Here is a 23,048-nt window from a genome sequence, read left to right as displayed (position 1 = left end):
GCGCGCGGCCGATCAACGGCGGGTGGCCCGGGTGGTTTTTTATTATTATTATTATTATTTTTTATTTCATTCGATTTCGTCGCCGTGTCTCACCGCTGCCACAGGGGTGGTGTGTTTAACCCGAGGCCATCATCCCTCGACCGGAATCGTTACAAAGCGCTGGCCCTGACGACTATTATACAATACGTGCAGAATGTATGAGTGTGCGCTCGCGCTCGCGTGTGTGTGTATGGGGAGTGAAAAAAAAATGAATAAATTACACCATATAATGTACACTATGCGATGACGACGACGACAACGACGACGACGTTGGTCAATCACCTAAAGCAATTATCATTAATTTGCCATTTTCTCTCGGCAGTGTATACATAGTGTTCAGTCGCACCCCGAGCTCTGCCGCCGTCACCCCAGGCAATCGATCCCCCGACCATAATATTATACTGCAAACGACTACGATACATATACGTATAAAATGATATATTGTACACAAAATACGATTAATCGATGCCAGCTCATCTGCTGCAATAACCCTGCGTAGCGGTAGCGTAATCATTGTAGCAACGCAGTGCTTTGACTTCTTTCACCCCACCATTGTCACACCTGCGCATGAACAAGAGCAACAAACGGTTTTAATTTGTGCACGTAACTGATGAGTTTGAAAAATTTTCTATTATAGATGTATTATAAAATATTACTATAAATAGTCTATATAGACACCAAATCTTACAAAATATATTTCATATCTCAAAAAATAATTTGTTATTTTAGTATGATCTATTATATTATTATCAAGACTTCCAGTTTGGTTATCGCCTGCACGGTTATCATAATATAATATCATTAACGTATTGTATAGTTTTTATATGTTCAAATGATACGAGTACATGATAATGTAAGCACCCCGTAGAAAACAGTCCAAAATAATTTTTGTATGTGTAAAACAAATCCATTGTATAGTAATAATTCATCTTTTGTACTTGCGAAAACGTTTTAAGTACGTATTTGTTGATGCAAATTAATTGAACTTCTTGCATCAGATCGTGTAGTCAGCTGTTTCACAGAAACTTGATAATCTAAAAATGTATAGGTACAAAGGAAAATTATAATAATAATAGCGGTGTTGGTGTTTCGGTATATTATACTCGAATATGTGTGTATATAACTCTTAATCCCGTCCATGCATTGATGTTCTATTGGCCCTTGGGGCCCGTAGTTTAATTTAGTATGACTTAAAGCCGTAGTAGGATATACGCGCCGAGGAAAGCACTTTGAAAGTTTAACGCTTATAAAAATCCACATAACTTTAACACCCATTTCCCCATATTCCGAGTGAATATATTTTCTGGGAATTGCACACATAAACATAGGAAAAAACTTGTTAAGCCCATTTTTCAAGTTTTATTAAAGGTGTGTTTTGCTGCATTGATGTATAATAAAACCTTTATTTCTTTACAAGATTACCGTGTATAGCCGGTACTTATATGTTTATATACATATAGGTACACAAACTTATGTATACACAATACACATTGTTTATAACTTGGTTTCAGTATTCATTTTTATGTATATTGTAATTTAATATTATCTTATTTTCCATAAGATTTGTTAAAAAAAATAGTCTTGGATCACGGAGATTAGCACTTTTTACAAAGTGAAATACATTTTAAATTTGTATAATAGTATAATAGATGTAAAATTAATAAGACAGTATGTCAAATGCAAAATTTAATTAAAAAACGAACGTTTTATTTAGGTGTTTAGGCGGGATTAATCCTACAGTAAAAGATGATTACTGATTGGTATCTTTTTTAATCGTTTATTAATTATTATATAATATAGTTTTTAGTCATTTAATTTGTATAGCTATAATAGTAGTAGATACGAATAAATAAAATGCACTAATCAGTTGAATAGATATAATATGTTCATTAATGTATAACATGTAGTATTATTTAAAACAGCAGAAGAAAGACATTATGGTATAATTATTGATTAATAACAAACGTTTTGTGTCTTGATGTAATTAAAATTTTTTTTTATTGTATATACATATTTAGTTGAATACAATACTTTTATATTTATCGTGTCTATTAGACCAGAGTCTTTGATGTTAAAACAAATACGCGTATATGTATAAATCAGATATTTGAAAAACGAGCAGAGCAAAACAAAACGGACACGTAATAAAATATGCACATGACATATATTATAATATAGACAATACTTACATAGACTATATGTCATAATAGGTATAGATAAAATGCGTTAAGTACACTTGCATAATAATATCATATTATATGCACATTTATAGTGCGTTTGATATTGCACTCTCTTTCTTCCTTTATTATTCTGGTGTGCGATGCATAATCCGATTGTGTTGACGGACGGACGCGTTTGTCGTGGGTCGCGACGAGTTCATTGGAAAACCACATCGAATCGGTGTCATTTTTTTTTTATATTTCTCTCTCTCTCTCTCTCTCTCTCGATTTATTCCGTTTGTTATTTCGTGGACTCTGCCACGTATATACCAGCAACCGCCTCCTCTACTCTATATCCTGCAGTCCCGCTGTATAGTCCTGTCCATATAATCCTTACAGTGTGGCAGTGCACGCAGGCACTTTTCCATCTCTCTCCCGGAACGCTAACTCACTCGTTCACTCTAAATCCATTTCCGTATTATCTCATTTGAATACCACTGTCCCCTTACGCGTGCGCACAGACACATACACACACATATATATAAACATATTTATATATACACATATCGATCGAAAGAGGGACGACTTTAATTCACTCTGTCACCCCTGTGCACAGCAATCCCGTCGCTGTCGTCGTCGTCGTCGTCGGTTCGTTTTTTTTTTATTCCTCGTTTGGTTTTCCTATATATATATATTGTGTATGCGCGCGCGCGTGTGTGTGTGTATTATACTCACCAAAGTCACGGCCCAGTCGGGTGCGTGTGTACGTGTTTTTATTATACCAATAAAGCTCGTCACGGAAGGGTTTAGAGGGTCCACCGCCACCTCATCTTCCTCCTCCTCCGATGCTGGGGAACAATGGTATCGAAAGGAAAATTAATTTCTCTTTAAGCCCGCATATATGAAACGGCGGCGGTACGTAATGAGAGAGGGTCGTGCGACCGATAAAGTCATGCGTGGCGTGTGTGCGTGCCAGTGTGCAAACAATGCCCAAACGGTTTGGTGCCTATAAAAGGGTTTATCGCTCGCTGTCGTCGGACATAATCGGAATTTATAAATGTACTATGCTCTGCTACTGCTGTAGCACCGGTCCCGTCACCACTGTTAGTGTATACCGAGGACACTGTCACCACTATATATACTCACGAGGCCACTGCCGCCACTGTCTTATAAAGTACCGAGGCCACTGCCACTGCAGTCGTGTACATCGAGTATTATGAGTATTACACATTTTTTTGTTCACGTAAATAACTATAAGCTATAATAATTTTCTAGGTGTACCTAGAGGTATTACAAAAAAAAATAATTAAAATATTTGTGAAGCTTCCACGTTATACGCTCGTGTAAATACTATTTATTAATATTCTTTTCAAATCGTTCAAACCAATATAATTATTTTGTAAAAACGCTGCTGCGATTTAATGTTGTGCACGAGTTTGCAAATGACTAAAATTATTAGTTAATTTATATACATAAAAATATAATATTAATGGGTGTATACAAATATATAATATATATATATAGTTTCAATAAGTTTTATAGTTGCTATAACCGTTGACGAACGCGCTTAACATTTAAAAAAAAATCGTTCTTGAGTTGACGTATACATTTCATTACGTAGATTGATTTTTAACAAACATTTCTCGAAATACAATTATTATTATATATTATGGGTTCATGACCGAAGAAGAACCGGGTGAATATATTAAAATAATTTCATAAATCGTATATTATGGTAATTATTGTTGTTTTTTGCGTTCATTCACAAGAAATATAAACATTATGCATGATGTACATCTCAATACATACAATATACATACACATAATAATATGATAGCAGTTTTAAAATAATATATATATATACAAACGAAAATATAAGGTACTCTGATTGATTGAACGTTTTAACCACGTGTCAGTGCGTATAATCATTGTGCGTCATGTAATAATATGCTTGTATAATATTTATCTATGCATTATAATATTTTGATTTAGAATTCGTTTGCAGAATTAATTGATTTGATGAAATATAATACATTTTTATTTTTACTTTATCTTATAATTATCACTCTTCCGTTTTTTAACGAAAATTAACTAATTAAATTATTTTAGGAAATTATTAAAACTCATTGTTTTTCCTCTGATTTATTTATATTTTATTACCTAATTTATTAAACACGCCCTTATAAACGTCATTTAAATTTTAAATTAACATGTAATTTGAGTGTATAGTATTATACGGTATTTAAACGTTAATAATATACTGCATTATATAACATGTACTAATGTAGGTTAGGACACCTGTATTTAATATTGTGTTACGGAATTGCATACATAGTAGTAAAATACAATATAACAACATATAAATATCGTGTGATCATTAATTTCATAGTATAATTATGTGTATTATTACCTGGCTCCTACACATTTATATTGTCAATAAATTGACGACGTCATTATTAATAAAAAAAAAAGCCCTAGTTGACGTTGTGAAGTATTAATCATTGGATAAGACGTTTCAATTATCTATACTTACTCAGTAATTTGTTTTTCTCTCTATATACATAATAGTACTTATATACAATATACATATTATATATTATATACTGAATAGTGAGTACTTATTTAATTTTCAATTCGCCGACACGGTAAAATCAAATCATAATTGAATGAATGACAACAGACGTATTGTATAGTATATGACGCACCTTTTTTTTTATAATTTCTATAGTTGAAGTATATATATGTAATATGTGTACACATATGGTTATACATAATATATAGCCGAATATTGAGCGTTCTCAAAACAAAACCGAATGAATTTAATAATAGTATGGGTACAGCCACAGCGGTATTGCTTGCGTGCAATATAATTAAAAATATGTTTTTCAATCGACGTTTGAACTAATAAATATCGTTCTACCAAACACTAAATATTATAATATATGCTTATAAATACATACACCGATAATAAATAGTTTAATTTATTTGACATGCAGATTGCGGTATATACGCATAATATGAGAGATAGACTGCAATAATTTTAATTGAAAACGTTTGTGGTACGACTTTAGGCGTATGATTGTATAAATAATAAATATACAATGCGTATAATGTGCGTACGCGCGTAAGTATACGAACCGGCCAAAATATGCGAGCGAGTAATAATTTCCGCCAAAACGCGTTATCATTAGCGGCGAAGTCGGGTTTTTTCAGTGGCATTTAAATAAATACGCCCTATATACTGACAAAAAAGAAACCCCTTTTTTTCTTTTCTGGTTTGTCTCCACCGCACAAAAGGAATACGCGCATACACACGAATATATAGGGATTATTCCGCTATATTTGCTAACGAGGGCAATGTCAAACGGCATTGTCTGGGACCCACACAAATGTATATAATATCGATATATATGTATACCCGTTCGCGATACAGCCAAATTGTCTCTAGTCATTGTTGTGGATGCGTGGGAGGGTCGGGCGGCGTATATAAATATATATTATGTATACTACGCAGTACACACACACGCGCGCCTGGCACGGTGAGACTATACGGTGGTTGTTCGGCAAACAATATTGTGGTAATAATACTACTGCTGCCACCGGATTTCTGCAGTGACTAGGCGACATTTTATTATTTTGAATTTATATTTTATTCGGATGTCATGTAACATATATATATATATATATCATTCGTTGACAAAGCCCCGATCCCGATGATACGAGATGATGACTGAGTAAAAATTGATCCAGCTGGTAAAAAAAAGATTATTACTGCGTATGACGCTATTATTATATTATTATATTATACGCGCATTCGACGACGAATGCCGATTTTATCCCCACACGACGTAATAATTATATTGATATATCATGCCTTTTGTAGTTTTCGGTCCTGAATATTTGAAATACAATATTCTAAATTATATGATAAAACATATCATTTCATAGGTAAATTTTTTAAAAATTCACTGTAGTTATTTGAATTTTAGTATATAAAAATCATAAATTAGTATTTACTAAACCAAATGCAAATATTTAAATATATAATACGATGTAGCATTATTTTAAAATATATAGTGATTAACGATGCAGTGCAGCTTTTAAATAATAACACTGTAAATAATTTTAGAACCGATGAATAAATATTATTATTATTATTATATTGTATTCATTGCTGTGGTATGTCGCATGATATACCTATATGAGATTACGAGATGCTATGCATTTATTTTGTGATCAGTTTTAATGATAATATTTACAATATCATTGATACCTATAAATAGTATTGTATATATTATGAAACACTTACATTATAATATACTAAAAAAACTATCGTTACCTATTACTTGTTATTTTGAATAGTAGTTACTAGTCTATTTATATTACTAACTTTTATACGTTTCAGTGAACACTTTTCATTACATATTTATTTTGCTTTGAACTGTTTTTTTCTTTTAAATTATTTATCATGGTTATTCTAGTATGATAAACAACATTAATTACGTTTAAAAAAAAAAGTAGGTAGGTAAGTTGTATGTAGATAATTATGATGGCTTTGAACATTTTTTATATAATAGTTCTATTACAGTAATAGTTTTAAAAGTACGAGTCACTGGATTTATACGACAGTCTAAATTATTTATTTATTTATTAATTATATAATATTTAAATGCATTTTTTACTCATAAAACTATTCAAATAATTGTTATACTTGTGATGAATATTATTTAAACTATACATAATAATGTAATAATATTACATCATATTAACTACATCAATATTATATGTGTAGGATTATTTTTTTTAAATAATATAACGTATCATGTCCTATTATAAATTACACCCAAATTAATCAATACCTTAAAATACTATAATGGATGTAAATGTAATCAGTTTTCAAATTTTAAACTACTTAAACTACCTGGGTTCTTACTATAATATAACATGAAACTTACGCGAGAAATCTTTTATACATGTAAAAAAATTATGTAGTTTAGATATCTTATTATGTTACTAATATACGGTGATAAACGTCGAGTGAAACTATATTTCACATTTTTTAACGGGTCGTGTTGTTAACTGTTGTAGTACTTGGACTAACGTTGGTCCAACTATTTATTATGATTATAATAATAATGGCAGCACTCGATTTATCGCGTAGCTGATATAATATGTGTTTGAATATAGTACATACCATACCTGCCATTATACACTATATATATATTTGAAAACGATTTCTCGGGTCGTCGGTGTTGACCTGTCAGTGTTCCGTCTGTTTAATGGATAACTGGATAACAGCAGAACCAACAGCGTACGGCCGAAAGGCATAGATAAATAATAACGCGATCCGACGAAAATCAGAATCCCGCACTGCCCCATTAATTACAGACGCGTAAACGATGGATAATACGGACAGGTTTAGTTAATGATTTTCCTCGCATGTACATACACTTATATGTTGTGTACCTCTTATTATAGTATATATATATATATATATATATTGTTATATATATAGTGCTATCAACCTATCGAAATATTAGTCGGCTGTCTCACTCAGCCTTGTGTATAATATATTATAGCATATTATACAGAGGGACTACTGTAACGTGCGCCCAAAGTGGAAATTTGCGGTTTAGCTGAGGAGTGTGGTGTATGTTTTATACATGCGCATTGTACATTGTATATAATAATAATATGTACAGTAGTTATACACTTACGCGCCCCTTGTAATTGGACGCACTTATATAATAATATAATATGATTCTATATTATAGTTTACTCTAAGAGTGTTTATAATGATCTTTGATAATAATTCAAACGGACATATATTTCAAAGTAGGTGATATCATTGTTAATGGAAAAAAGTTGTTTTGGTGGAATTTCTTAGACTACAACATATATTTTCCAATCACATACCGTGCAAAAGTTTCAATCGATATGTGCATTTCAATTGGAAAATTCGCAAAAATTTTAGTTTTGAATCGATGTTTACATATTTTATTAATAGGGCTCGGAAGTTGTAAGAATTGCATATTGCTTTGTATGCTCTATGACCTAGCTAGAAATCTGAAGTATACAATGACGAGTTAAAAAATTATTATCTTCGTCTCGTATTAACTAATGCAACTTTTAAGTATGTTATGACTTGAACTATAATAATCCACTAAAATAGTGTTTAAAAGACTGTTATGGTTTTATATTAAATTATTATTTGCTAAAGCTTTTTATATTATTTACGCATTTGTGTGATAATATTTTATAGGTAATTCATTATTATGATTCTCGTATATTATAGTTACTTTTGCATAGTTAGAATTTACGTTAATATTATATACGATTTAAAATATATATTTGTCTGATGTATTTGTTAGTATTGACTTTGAATACATAGTAAGTAAATAATAATAGTAATAAATTGTTATTAGTGGGTCTGAATGTGAATTTAATAGCTTTAGATTCTTTTTTTTGTGACAAATTAGGACAATACGCTCATTCAAGAAATATATAATTCGACCAATAAAAACACACAAGGGACATATTAAGCCTTTACAAATTGATTCTCTGCCTTTCTATATATATATATATATTTATAAATACGATTGGGTGTGTAATTTTTGAACGCATGCTGTTTGATTGGTTCGGAGCCTTCAGGGCATACTTAATCGACCCGAAAGGAGAGGGATGGACAGCCGTAGCAGGAGAAGGATAAATATAATGCGCAAAGGGTGTTGAATGGATGTAGTGTTCCTGAGGCTATTCCGCAAAGCCTGCGACAGGAATATACGCGTCGTGCGCATGAGAGAGAGAGGAGGGTCAAAACCCGTGGGTGGTTATAACGGGCTGGGCCTTTTGGCGCAGACTTTTTCATAGTCGTGCTGTGAGTGTCGCAGAGAAATATTGAATACGTTGATCTGTATATATATATATATATATATATGTGTGTGTGTGTGTGTGTGTATGTGTGTGTATGTACATTTTATGTCCTCTATATACAACAAAAAACTCTAAAGGGAACATTCAGCAGTTTTTTGTTCGGAGCAGGTACCTCTGGGCACTTTAAAGCTGTTTTTACGTACATATAGAGATGTAGTATTATTATACGATTCAGGGTTTATACGCAGTTGGACATCTCCTAAGCTTTAAAAAAAAGAAAAAAATATTTGAGAAGTGGACTTGACGTATTTTACTTTTAAAATTTCAAGTATTTTACGTATTTTATCATTTCGATCTTAAAATGTATACGATTATAATATATGATATACAATATACTTAATTTAAGTACGCTGTTGAAATAAATATATTAATGATACATTTTTATGATTTTTATTTTTACAAAAATGTGTTTAATTGAAATACTATATAATATGTATTACATTACAACGAAATTTTTTATTAATATATAAATATAATACACAACAAATACATAATAATTTATTTCAGTTTATTTGATTGAATTAAATTATATTTCCTGATAAAAGTTGACCCAAATAAATCATTCCTTCCAACCCAAGTATGTTGTGAATCTAGATTTATGGTCAGTTATTTCGTACAAGTATATATACAGTTGCTTAAATATTTTTTTATCTTGTTCCGATATAATTTATAATTGGCATAAATTCGTTTACAACGTTTTTTGTGTGTATAAGAAAAATCAAACCATTAAAGGTCTGCAGCATAGAGAGGGCAGAACGATTAATGTTTTATGCTGAAGTCGAAAATCCTTATTAGCTTTTTATATACTTGAAGTATATAAGAATTCCTTACATTGTAAAAAAAAAAAATACCTATTGGTTATTATAAGAGAAAAAAGTGGTCATTGTGTCCCCCCCTTCGGTAAAAATTGCCAAGTGATTACGCGTACACAGTAGGAGAATAAAGAGGTCGTCAGGCCACGGCGGGGGAGGGGGTCCATTAATAAACCAGGACCAGTCTCGTTCGTTCGTCCACGTCGATCGTCCGTCGATCGTTTGATTTACGATCTTTTGTAATCGACATTTTTATCCTTGGAGAGTGAATGAGAAAGAGTGAGAATGTATGTGAGAGAGACGAAGTGAGAACGAGGCGACCAGGCGAATGTCTGCGCGTGCAGGAATTTTTTGCTGTACATATAGGTATACCCATGTGATTTATAAACATTTTTTTTTGTGTATTTATTTATATATATATATGTATTTAATTCCTAAAGGGCCTCGTTATTATAAACCTAAATTATAGCGGACAAGTTTCTATTGTAATAATAAAAAACGATTTGACTATAAATATTTTCAATGGAATTAAAAACAGTATCTAAAATAATATAATAATAAATTCTGGACATCAGAACCAGATGATAAATGATAATTATTTTATCAGTTATTATACTCATTTAGTATTAAATATATCTATATTTCCAACGTAATATTTAATAAGTTATTTTTTTTTATATTTATTAAAATTAAAAAGTTTCAGCATATTACATGCTATTACAAGTTTGATTACCTAATAAGTTATTATAACGTCACAATTTACCAAATATATTGTTTTTTTGTATTCATTGCAATTGTTTACCTTAAGGCTTTTATTTTTAAATAATTTCAATCATATTTGCTTTATGACAGTTTTTCAATTTTTTCGTCGATCCGCTGATAAAATAGGTATATAATTCCATACACACAAAATATAATTTATAAGCTAAAACACAATGAATTATATAATATTGCTTGTATTAAGTATATAAAGAACATATATTCGTTCAATTGACAGCCGTCAGTTTAATGGTAGTCGTTTTAAACTATAAAAACTTACATTTTACAAGAAACTAGAAAAGCTAATTTCAGAATCTTGTTCTAAGGTACCTATATAGATCCGGACCAAATGTGTGTGCTGGTTTCACGGCTCTTTTATGTCAATCTTTCGCTTCAATTTGACACGGAAGCGTGATCGAAATCCCATATCGTTTCCTCGTCAAGCAGTTCGGTTTTCACTATAATAATAATACCATCCGTTGTCTTGAAACGATAATAAAATAGTATTTACAACCATCACTCGTATCATATAATATAATAATAATATATAATTAAGTTGTTACGGTATAGGCAGTGAACTAATATTATTTATATAGAGTGACGATTGCTTTTAGTACTTACAATATAATATTATACATATTAGATATGTAGATTTATATATTCTTATCATTGTGTTTATTATACATAATCTTATATTATCTCTGTTCAAGCTCAAACATTGAATTAATTTAGGTATATAATAATATATATTGTCGGCAGTTTGGCACTCGGCAGTTTAGAATTGTTGTGTGTAATTTGTAAATAACACTAATGAGTAATAACTCATTTTCTTCCAAAATACATATTATAAATATATAATACGTTAGAAGTAGCTTTTATTTATTGTATGATCTGTCTGTATGTTTATTGTAGATCTAAAATTATTAAACGTCCACTTCATTGTCGCCATTTAAAATATGATTGGTTTAGAAATGAATCCAAACAAATCCTGTGAAAATTCGAATTATCGTGAATTAACACATGCATAATAATTATTAATTACTATTTACTGTACAGATATATTATTATTATTTATATATTGTTACTGTACTCGTATACTTAATACGAATATGTATTTAATATTTTTCAAGAGTGAATTGTATAGTAAATGTAAATTAATTTAACTTATATCTACCATATTCCGTTCTATAACTATTTCACTGGATTATATTATATATACATATAAAAAAAATAATTCAATAACATCTTTAATAATAATTCATAAATATAATAGTCATTTAATTATTTAGATTATTATTTTCATAAAATATTATGATAAAATACAAGTTATAATCTGAGCATAAAACCGTATATTATTAAACAATTTTTTTTCTTGAAATCAATCATTGTCTTTCTAGTGTCATAAAGCGTTGGGATTAATCTTACTGGAATTTAATTTTTATTTTCTGATACAGTTTTTATTTTAATCCGAAATTATAGCATACCTACTGCCGTCCAACTGTGATAGCGATTCTATGTATGTATGACGTATGTATTATTGTTATTATTATTATATATATATATATATTATAAACACTCGGGATTTAAATCGGAATATAATACTATATTATATATATTATTGTACAACATACACCACATGTTACAATTTGTTCTCGGTAAGGTTGATCTTCCGCTTTGCCGCATACGTTGAGCTCGCGTACATAATATTATATACATACATAGAACAATGTGACTGGATCGTTATCCCCTCGTAAATCAAACACTGTATTAAAGAGTTGACGTCGTACACGGTTTATAACGTTGATTGCGGCGGTGGCTGAGGCAGAGGAGACGGTCGCCAGCTCCTTTAAGGGGTCGATTTCGAGCACGATAGTATAATAATAATACATTTTATAATATAATGTCGCGTATCATATACGCATATATATATATAGTATGTATATGTTCGATTATATATTTGTGAAATATAATGCATTTATACTCGTGGCACATTGTTTTACAGTTCGCGTGTTACTGCAGCAACAACAACTACAATCATAATAATAATAATAATAATACTTACGCCGTGCAGCGGTTAGAAATAATAAACATTTTCTATGCTTAACATCGCAGTAGCGTGTATTAAATATTTTTTTGGTTGGAGCCAAGACATTTTCCGTAACTACAATCCCCCTCCCGCCTATTATCAAATAAGCACTTATTTTAGTTTTTTTTCTAATTCTAATAGAAATAATCATTCAATTATAAGCAATTAGGTACCTATTTGAATATATTCGAATAGTTTGAATAAGTCCAATTCATCTAGTAGAATAAAAATAAAATATTTATTATTATTATTACTTTGTTTCATTCAATCGCTTTCATTCAGACTATATGTATATAACCTAAACACAACACAAATTTCAACATTATCTTTCTTCCAAAAATGTTAATCCGTAGTATCTATATGTAAAATGTGGACTAATTAGTTTATAATATATATAATAGAAGATACTAAATATGATATACATCACTTATACACTTAGACTAAAACTTATAATATAAAATCATGATATAATTCAATATTAGATTAAAATCATGGCTTGAAGTGCCTATTATCCTAATATAACCTAAACTTTAATAGATTTTATGGTAAGTTAAATGTAATAAGTATTAGCACTTATTAGTTATAAATGTATCACCTAAAACTCACAGATCTAAATAGTCTTATGTACCAATCCAACCTCCTCGTACCCGCAAACTGATTTTGTTTGAGATACAGGCTTTGGTAAAACAGCTTTCGTCGCCACCACGCCGTAGTTGTATTCTATTGTAAAAACGTGCTGAACTTACGGCGTGGTATAATATAAATAGTACCTATATAATATAATGGTATCGCGAAGTGCAGAATTGAAATGTTGCAGTCCATCTGACGACGTTACAAAACGACTACACAACACGCAGGGCGGAAAGAGGATTACGTAATATATTTTAATCAAGTCCTTCAAGAAAAACTCTAGCACCGCGTGGCAATAATATTATTATTTCGATTTTCGGTTCAGCGTTATAATTCGTTTTGATAACAATCGTCGCCGGCTACACAAAACGAGACCGACTGCACGCGCCCGGTCGGGCGTGGGTGTTGTTTTTTCGGTTTAGCTGCACAGTCTTAGCGATTCGCCGATTTATATTATTATATTTTATACATCTACATAATATAATCCGATTTGGGATTTATTATTATCATTTCGTCCTGACCCGTATAACGCGCCTGCGGAGTCGATGGGAGCCAGCCGAATGGTGGTTGGTTTTGCGCGACGAAAGGGGACGTTATAAAAATATCAGATAAACACATCAAACGTCGCCGCGCTGTCCATTTAGTCAAAACACGATCGAGCGAAAGCGCCTCGTCGGGGCTTTACCCCGTGTGCTTTCTACCGTGACGTAACGAATTCCATTTTACACAGTTACACCTCTTTTATGACAACGACGACGGCGACGAGTGTGACGCACAAAGGCGGCACACGCCCTTTGCGCCCGTCTATTAGGGTCGACGGCTAAAATATTAAACGCTTTACTTTCTTTATATATATATATAATATATTTTATATGTATGTATATCTCTTAACGTTTGCGCTTTTTACGTGGGATGTCATTTCTCTTCAACCCTTCACCACGTGACTACCCATCCAGCTTTGTACCAAATATAATACGTGTTTTCACGTACGTGTTTTAAAGTTCCTAAAATTTACTAATATATTATATAATATTGACACACGGCTAATATCGTATAGTATAGTGTATATACCCGATTTTCTGCGAAATGACTAATTAATATTATGCGATTATATAAGATGCACCCTGGCTGCTACCACTTGGCTCCAGTGAAACCTGAAATTTATTTATTTTATTACTTTTTTTAATTTAAATTCTTAATTTGTTATGTTTATTTATTTTTTAGTTTCTGTTTATAATGGGTATTCGTTAATATAAAGCATGTAGCTTAGACACATGTGTTCTAAAATAATTTATCGATTTGTGCACGACAATTAAACAAAGATAATATAATATTAATAATTTAACACTTTTAGGCACATTTTAATATAATATACCTATTGGCTATTAGTGAGAATTTAATTTAAATAACAATTTTTGTAAGGAAAAATGTATTTACCGAAGGTTAATTTAGTTGTATAAATGTATTATAAATGATTATGTTGTTTAATGGTTAGAACTTTAACCAATAACTACATAAGATTATGCAAGTATAATTCAATTTTTTAATTATGTAGATTTTTTTATTATTATTATTATTATTGTCATAAAATGTATAGTGGTTTATACATATTTTGTAATTAGATAATATTTTTTAAACCCTCTCTGATTTCACGGTAGGTGAACAAAATATAAGTTGAGACTGACGAGCCAAATTAAAAACATAAATTAAGTATTGGATATTCAAGTTCTTGATATCACTTGATATACCTAGTCGATGTGACTGCCTGAGTTAAAATTAACTTTTATAAATTATAAATTTTGAATTTAAAAGTGACTGCGATCAAACGATTGATGCGTATTAATTGCATTAGGTACATATTATAATACTTATATACGTGGCACCTATACTGTAATGGTACCTATACACATGTTTTACATGATCATATCAATCGCACCAAATAGAGCAAAGTTATAAAGACAACAAGCATGTTTCATTAAATATTTCACTGACGCGAAAGTTGATAATTATATAGGTAAGTAAAAAAGGTAGGCGATGATATTGTTGTCGAATTAATTTGAAGATGATTAAATTAGAATACATTTAACTTTTTAATTCAACTTGTACGCTCACACATGTTAATATTATAAATACACTTGCGACTTAACTTCGTAATACCAATAAATCGTTATGTTATACAGTTAAATAAAATAAAGACCAACTACATCACACACAGACCACATTCACGAAATTAAGTATAGAGGCGTAAAATTAGATTGCAGGTCAATGGCATGAAACATGAATAAATAATAAATATTATGTATTTTCATTGTTTAAGATGCTAAGGATTTATAATTTATCATGGCATAGGTTTTAATAAAAAATTAAATTTCACTATGTGCTATGGCTCAGATTTCCCACTTCACAGATACGCCACTGTTACTAAATATTCCACTGCATTGCCACGCCGACAATCGTTTTTTACTTTGGCTGAAATATTTTATCAAATCGTATTAATTGTATTATTGTTAATACAAATAATCTCACCAATGTAACATTAATATTATACTATCCATTATATGTATCACAGATGAGTGTTACAAATTAACATTAAGTCCACGCCCAGAATAAAAATTCTAAAATAATAATAAGAGTATAGTCGCTGCAATAAAATATCCGACGGGCGCCGCCACGCGTCCGTGCATGTGTGTAGTGAACAATAAATTTCGCACACTGCAAATGCGAAAAGTATTCGAGAATTTAAAATATTTAACCATTACCGCATAATAAAGATTATAATAATAATATAGAATTATACGTGTAAAAGGTATATGTATATTATATATGGCATTGTGATTTACACGCTATGATGTATAATGTACCTCTATATTATGTATTACCTCACGCGTCGTATACATCGTCATCGTTGTCATTAGGTCCCAGTATTATTATTATTATTATTATTATCATTACACCCATATAATATACGCATACTCGCATTGCTTGGCTGTGTAAGTCTGATTTGCGGTCTCGTCCAAAGTACCTACCTATATTGTAGGTAGATATATCCCCGAGTTTATTCAAGGATATAATATATTACTGACGACTGGCAATTTGACTCGAGCAACGGCAGCAGTATATGTATAAATTGTATATGTATATATATATATATTATTATTATTATTATTATATACATATATGTACACGTGTATACGGTATACCTCTTGCTCTCACCCTTGCGCCTGGTGGCATAGTAGTATTCCCATCTTACGAATTCGTCCCGCGATATTGTGTTGGGGTCGTGAAAATGGGCGTTCAAAAGTTTCAAACTGCAATCTGCGGCATTGTCGAAATGCGCTTGTATTATATTAAAAGCCCTCCGAGCATCATATATGTACGTAACTACGACATGTGGTGTATGTGTGTGTAGAGGTAAAGTTTCCTCGCCACGCATTACTTTCGACTGTTTTCACACGCCAAATACGCACCACCGAGACATGCGTTAAATTTATTTCTCTCTCTTTCTCTCTATCTGTAAACTTACAACATTTTTTACCCTGGTTTCGGAACGTCATTAGATAATATAATATTATATACCCAAAACATATCTACTCATATAATATAAATGCGTTTCGTTAAACACTTGACAGATAACACACCTTTTAAATAGTAATATTTATATAATATACAGTAGGTACATAGAATTATCCACATGCTGTAATATACATTTAACTTAACTTCAGTATCGTTATTATATACAACATAGTAATATTAGTCTATAGTACATTAGACTATCAGTAATTTAAAATGAAGTAAACACATTTAAAAATTTAAATTTTAAAGAATAAAAAAAAAATAAATATAGACATAATGGTTACAATTTATATAAACAAATTTTGTTTTATTTATTTATTTAAAATGTGTCAGTATATCGCATGTTTTTACAAGATTACAAATCGATTATTGATACAAATACAAATATTTTCTAAAAAAAATACTATTAGTTATTAAGATTTTCTAATTGTGGTTAGTTTTATTAGATTGTATCTACGTTTTCACTATAATAAATAGTATGTATTATGTTAGACACCGTTTTAATCACCAGTTTTTTGTTATGTTTTCCAAGTTGGAGAACCATGTTCCTTCTGCAGTTTTGAGGTTGATGTGAACATTTGAGAATTATTGTGTTCTATTTAAACTTTAAAGAAAGGTATTTTCGTATCGTCATGATTTGCTTGTTCTTTACGGACCAAGCTTTAAAAAATCTTCCAAGGAACTTTTTTTGGATTTTATTTATTTTTATAGAAGAGGCTGACGCCCATTGACTAGGCAACGTATATGAATATTGAACGAATAATTTGGATTTTTGATTTTATTTGGAGTTAGGATTTGTAATAAAGAATAGAAGGAGCTTATTCTTGCATAGTATTGCGCAAGTTTTTTGTTAAGTGAATTTTTCATGTCAGTTTTTTTCACAGAAACATTCCTAGATATTTTGTTGAGTCGTCGTTCTTGTTAAAAAAAAATGGGTGTATTTTTTGAGATACATTTTGACTATAACTTGGTTAAAAATGTTGTCTAAAGTTTTTCAAAATGACTCAAAAAACATCAATGTGAATAAATTATCAAATAACGTATTTAGAAACCCTCTCATAAGTCTACTCCATGTGCTCAGTAAAAGTCCACCATATCTTGTATATTGGAACTCTGCTAATTCCCTGTTATTTTTTGATAAGACCGCAAGCCTTTAAGGCTTATTTAAGACCTTTAATTCACGTGCACTTATATTAGTTGAGTTGCACTTCTAAATAAGTTTATTTAAGTTTTATTCGAATTTCAAAAGTTTTCTCGTGAGATTGGTTTAGTTCAATTTGTAAAGTTTTTTTAATTATTAGGGTTTGAATTTGTGAAAATTTACTGTATAAAATAACAAATATGTATAATACATAATATTATAGTCACAAGTTATACCATCCATGCTGCTATATTTCGACTATAACGTAAATCGATACGATATAAATCAGTCGTTGTTACGCATTTTGGTTGTTTCGGGTCAAAAACCACAACGTCGCGGGGGCGGTATAGCACACCGTGGACCATCGTCCTATTATCTATGTACGAGTGTAGTAGATATAACGCATACGATATAATATAATATAATATTATTATTAAATTTATCATCGGCGATCGTTCGTATTCCGTTTGAACACGCGCATATATTATATATTTTTGTTTTAATATATTATATCGCATGAAATCATAGTAGTATATTATAATATGTGACCGACCAAATTATAAATTCCAACCAACCGACTGTCCTGCATGTAGGTCTAGAGTCGCAGCTACCGAGGCCACTTTTAGCCGCTGCCACGCGTCTGCATTATTGATACGATCTCCACGCTATACATATATACATCCAACCGATATACGTGCCGAAATAAATCGCGCGCGCGTTCCTTTTCCACTACGGCCACCATATCACGCCCATGTGAATAATGATATTTCCTGTTTGATTTCCATAAATCCCCGAGCCTTTTGGGAACGATATTTTTTGATGTGAATTGTACGCGTGGTGCCGAAACGTGGAAATATTATACATTTTATATAATAGGTGGAACACGTGGGTAGGCACTACCTATAGGGCGACATATTGCTGCACACAGTTAAAATTTATAACCGATGTTACGCAACAAAACGAATAATTTTGATCACGTTTAGTTATATATATACGCATCTTATTGTAGAATAAAAAACAGAATTATGTGGAGGCTTGAATTGTTCCTATACAATTGGATAGGTTTCTGGTTAAAAATAAATTATAATAAAATGTTATACTTTAGTTAGCGGTATATTTCTTATGAAAATGATAATTTATTGTTCAAAAATGTACATACAAAAAAATCCCATCAAAATATTATTAACTGGCTTTTTTCTGTGTTCATTAAATAAATAAGCAAAAGGGTTTATTGTTGCGAGGGAACTCAATGTTCTTTATTTTAGCCGTGATTAAAGTGCTGCAATTCTTAAAAACTTCACCCTCCTTATTAAAATGCAATAATTAACACTGAGCGATTCACTGCTTTATTTATTTGATTAACCGACGTTTGTTATTACTAGATGAATCAATATGGTTGGTGTTTATTTATCAAGCGTTATAACTTATAACTAACTGGATAATAGAAGAATAACATGTAAACGTGTATGAATTGATTTTTCGTGTATTTAAATTTTAACGCGTAGGTATCACTATCTAAAAATAATATTATAATATCTATATACATTATTTACCAACGGGTTGTGCAAATTGGACCGAATCAAAGACTTCTCCCGCTGAAATTTGTTTGCCGTCTATTATAATTGCTATAATATACACGAGTGGTTAATCATTCTGAGAGCTAAACAATAATAATAATAATGAAAAAGACACACGATGACAGAAGTCTGAATGTTTTTTTTTTCTGTTCAGCCAAAGAAGAAATATATAATATTATGTATTATAAATTATCCGGTTTGCCCACGAATCAGGATTATTTTATATGGACTTTTTTTTTACATAATATATTATATATGTTTCTTCTTCCAGGCCGTTATTTATGATATAATACACATGCGTGTGTATATATATATTTGTATGTATACAGCGTGTTTATGCCTGACAATAACTATATAACGGTTACAGTTCGTTCATAATCGTTAGTCGTTACAGAGACATATCCAAACGTAGTCTTAAACGTATGGCATGTTATTATGTCCTCGATTTTCAAGTTGCGCGCGTGTTCATATAGGTCCATTTATCCTCTCCCTCCACTCAACGTTCTATTTCACGATTCCCTAAATTATATTTATATATATATATATATGTATAGTCACCAAAATCTAAGTAATTATTATTTATTTGTTTATTTCATTTCTGAAAAAAACTTATCATATTACCAATATAGTGTTAATAATCTAGCAACAAGGTTAACTATATAATATTATAATCGTTATTGATTGAAGTGCATTTAAATTTTTCAAAATATGGCACTGCAATGATGTCGTATGTATCATTAGATATATTATATATTGTATAGAATATTATGATTTTTAATTTATAATTCACAATTATTAGTGGCGTAGCTTTTGATTGAAATATCCGAAAATTTTTGAGTTCTACACTGTAAAGTGTATGATTATTTAATGATTTAAAATACTGTAAATAAACAAGTAAATGATCATGAATTTTAAATTTAAAAAAAATGTCTTTTGGCAGTAAAAAATACTATTAGATTTTTAAGTCCCTATATAGTTTCTCCTTTCTTCGTATAACTCGTTACGCCACTTTGAACAATTCACAAACACGTAATTTTATAAAATACTTAAATGTTTAAATTCGCATTACATATTACGTGCACATTTATAGCGGCAATATCGATTAGTAATACTATACGTCATGATATTATTATACAATAACTTAATAATATTTGTTAATATTTTCAAACTAATTTGTATTGGTATTATAGTATTATTATTATTATGTGTTTTATTTATTTTGTGTCTTTATGATGTATCATATTATGTAAAATAAATAATAATATTTATAAAACAAATAAAAAACCATATATCTTGCATCACTATTTGTACTTATAGTTATGACATTTAATACGCATTGTTTGAAATATATGCAGATCGTTTAAAATGTCATTAATCTTGTAGAAAGATACAAATATATTATATTAATAGTTACATTCTAGTGAAAATATTGCTTGCTAATTGAAAAATTAATATTTTGACTATATAAAAATGACGGGTTGACCACAAAGGATCAACTATAAAAAGTACACTAGATCAAGACTATGCAACAATATTTAACACGATATGATTTTGATTTTTCACTATATATATTTATACAGTAGATACAACACTCATTTACGAAAAACGGTCACATAAAAGTTGTTTAGAAACCACTGAGTTATACACTTGTGAAATATTTAAGGGTTGACAATTATTTTACATATATTTTATACACAACACTTGAAACACTTTTAAAAATGCACATGGTTATTCGTTAAATATGCACGAAGCACGACTGTTGCAGTGCATTATATATAGGGTGTAAGGTGAGGGCCCTCGTTTACACTTGTATGACGATCAATTGAATTAACATATTGTTTACAAAGTAATCTTTAGAGTGTAAAGGTTTTCAGGAAAAACAATTAAAATAGGAAAGATGGAAATTTAATCTATGAGTTAATAGTCAAACAACTAAAATATAATATATCGACAAAATTATTGTATATACTTTTTGAACAATATTTTAATTCTTAATCAATTGACATTTATGAGTGATTCATTTATTTTTTATAAATATAGTTCAATCCAATTATAATATAGCTTATCGTATAATATCAGCGTTATAAACAATTTTTAATTCCATATATTACGTATAAACGTATAATTAAACTTTATTACAATTTCGATTTTTTGATAATTTGATCAAATGTTATTGTGACAGAAAAAGAAATTCGAACTCATATACTGAGTCGGTCATGTTACTTATTCCTATATTTACACATATTTTGATATAAACAGCTTGTTAACTTTAAATATAGCTAAGTTCGCGGTTATATGTACACATATACATTATACACATTATATGATGATGGAATAACATCTGGACGAATTTCATTTCAAAATGTCACATTGATTTCTATTTTTTTGTGCATTCCCGTTCTTAACGATTTAATTTCCAAAGGGAAACGTAAAAAAAGAGTCTGTCGTGACCAATGGTAATGGTATGTGCGGTGCATGCAATACACATGGGAGGTCCACGGGCGTTTTTTGACAGGCGTCAAAACGAATACGGTTTTTCTGTACGGAAATCAACCGGATTGACACGACCGGTGCTCGGTGAACGGGGCAAGAAATAAACATGTTAACGAAGCGAAATTTTTTTTACGAAAGGGTCATGGTCCCAAGGGAGCAACCGACTAGCACGGACCCGGCGACAAGTCAAACCCTATTAAAGGGTCGCTTATTCGAAAACTCTTTTGAGGAAGTATATACATATAGACGCGAATACGTGTAAAAAAGTTTTTCTAAAAAAGTAACGTTGACGAGTTGCAGAAATAAAATAAAAAACGCACACACACACACACACACATCATAATATATGCGTGTAGGTAGTATATATACTTACCACACACAGTCGGTAGTGCCATCTGGTGGTGATTTATCGGGTCGAGTTGTGACGGTTTTCTAACACCCTCGTTTTGCACGTCTCCTGGGTCAGTCGTGGAACGGAATGAAAAAAAAACAAATGTAATAATTGAAATTAAACCCTTATCTTGCGGTGAACCGGTTCTTCATCGTCGCGCGGGGGTCGCGCCGAAACGGAGCCGGACGCGGCCGTGGCGCCGTCCTACCGCCGGACGACTACCACGCGAGACCGGCGCGACAACCCCTCTGGCACGCGACGAGGTTCAGTCCCATAAAAGTTGTGCCAACGACGACGACGGCGGCGGTGGCGGCGGCGGCGGCGACGATGACGACGTCGGCTACAACGTTTGCATGTTAAAAAGGGACTATGATATACCTATATATATATACACGTATATACCATTTACATTTGTTGTACCGTCAGCGATGCACTACGCGTTTATGTATATATTA

At 30.9% G+C, this 23,048-nt stretch overlaps 1 long non-coding RNA gene across 8 annotated transcripts in view; it reads right to left on the bottom strand.

Moving 5' to 3' along the window:
* Window positions 1-22,828, bottom strand: part of LOC132919304 (uncharacterized) — a 60,251-nt gene extending 37,423 nt beyond the window's left edge. For all 8 annotated transcript variants that reach the window (XR_009660617.1, XR_009660613.1, XR_009660612.1 and 5 more), the window contains exon 1: window positions 22,576-22,828. This is a non-coding gene — a long non-coding RNA (uncharacterized LOC132919304). The remainder of the gene's footprint in view (window positions 1-22,575) is intronic.
* Between the last annotated feature and the right edge of the window lie 220 nt (window positions 22,829-23,048).

Source organism: Rhopalosiphum padi, chromosome 2, assembly GCF_020882245.1.
Source record: "Rhopalosiphum padi isolate XX-2018 chromosome 2, ASM2088224v1, whole genome shotgun sequence".
NCBI lineage: Eukaryota > Metazoa > Arthropoda > Insecta > Hemiptera > Aphididae > Rhopalosiphum > Rhopalosiphum padi.
This window is presented reverse-complemented; position numbering and strand designations above follow the sequence as displayed.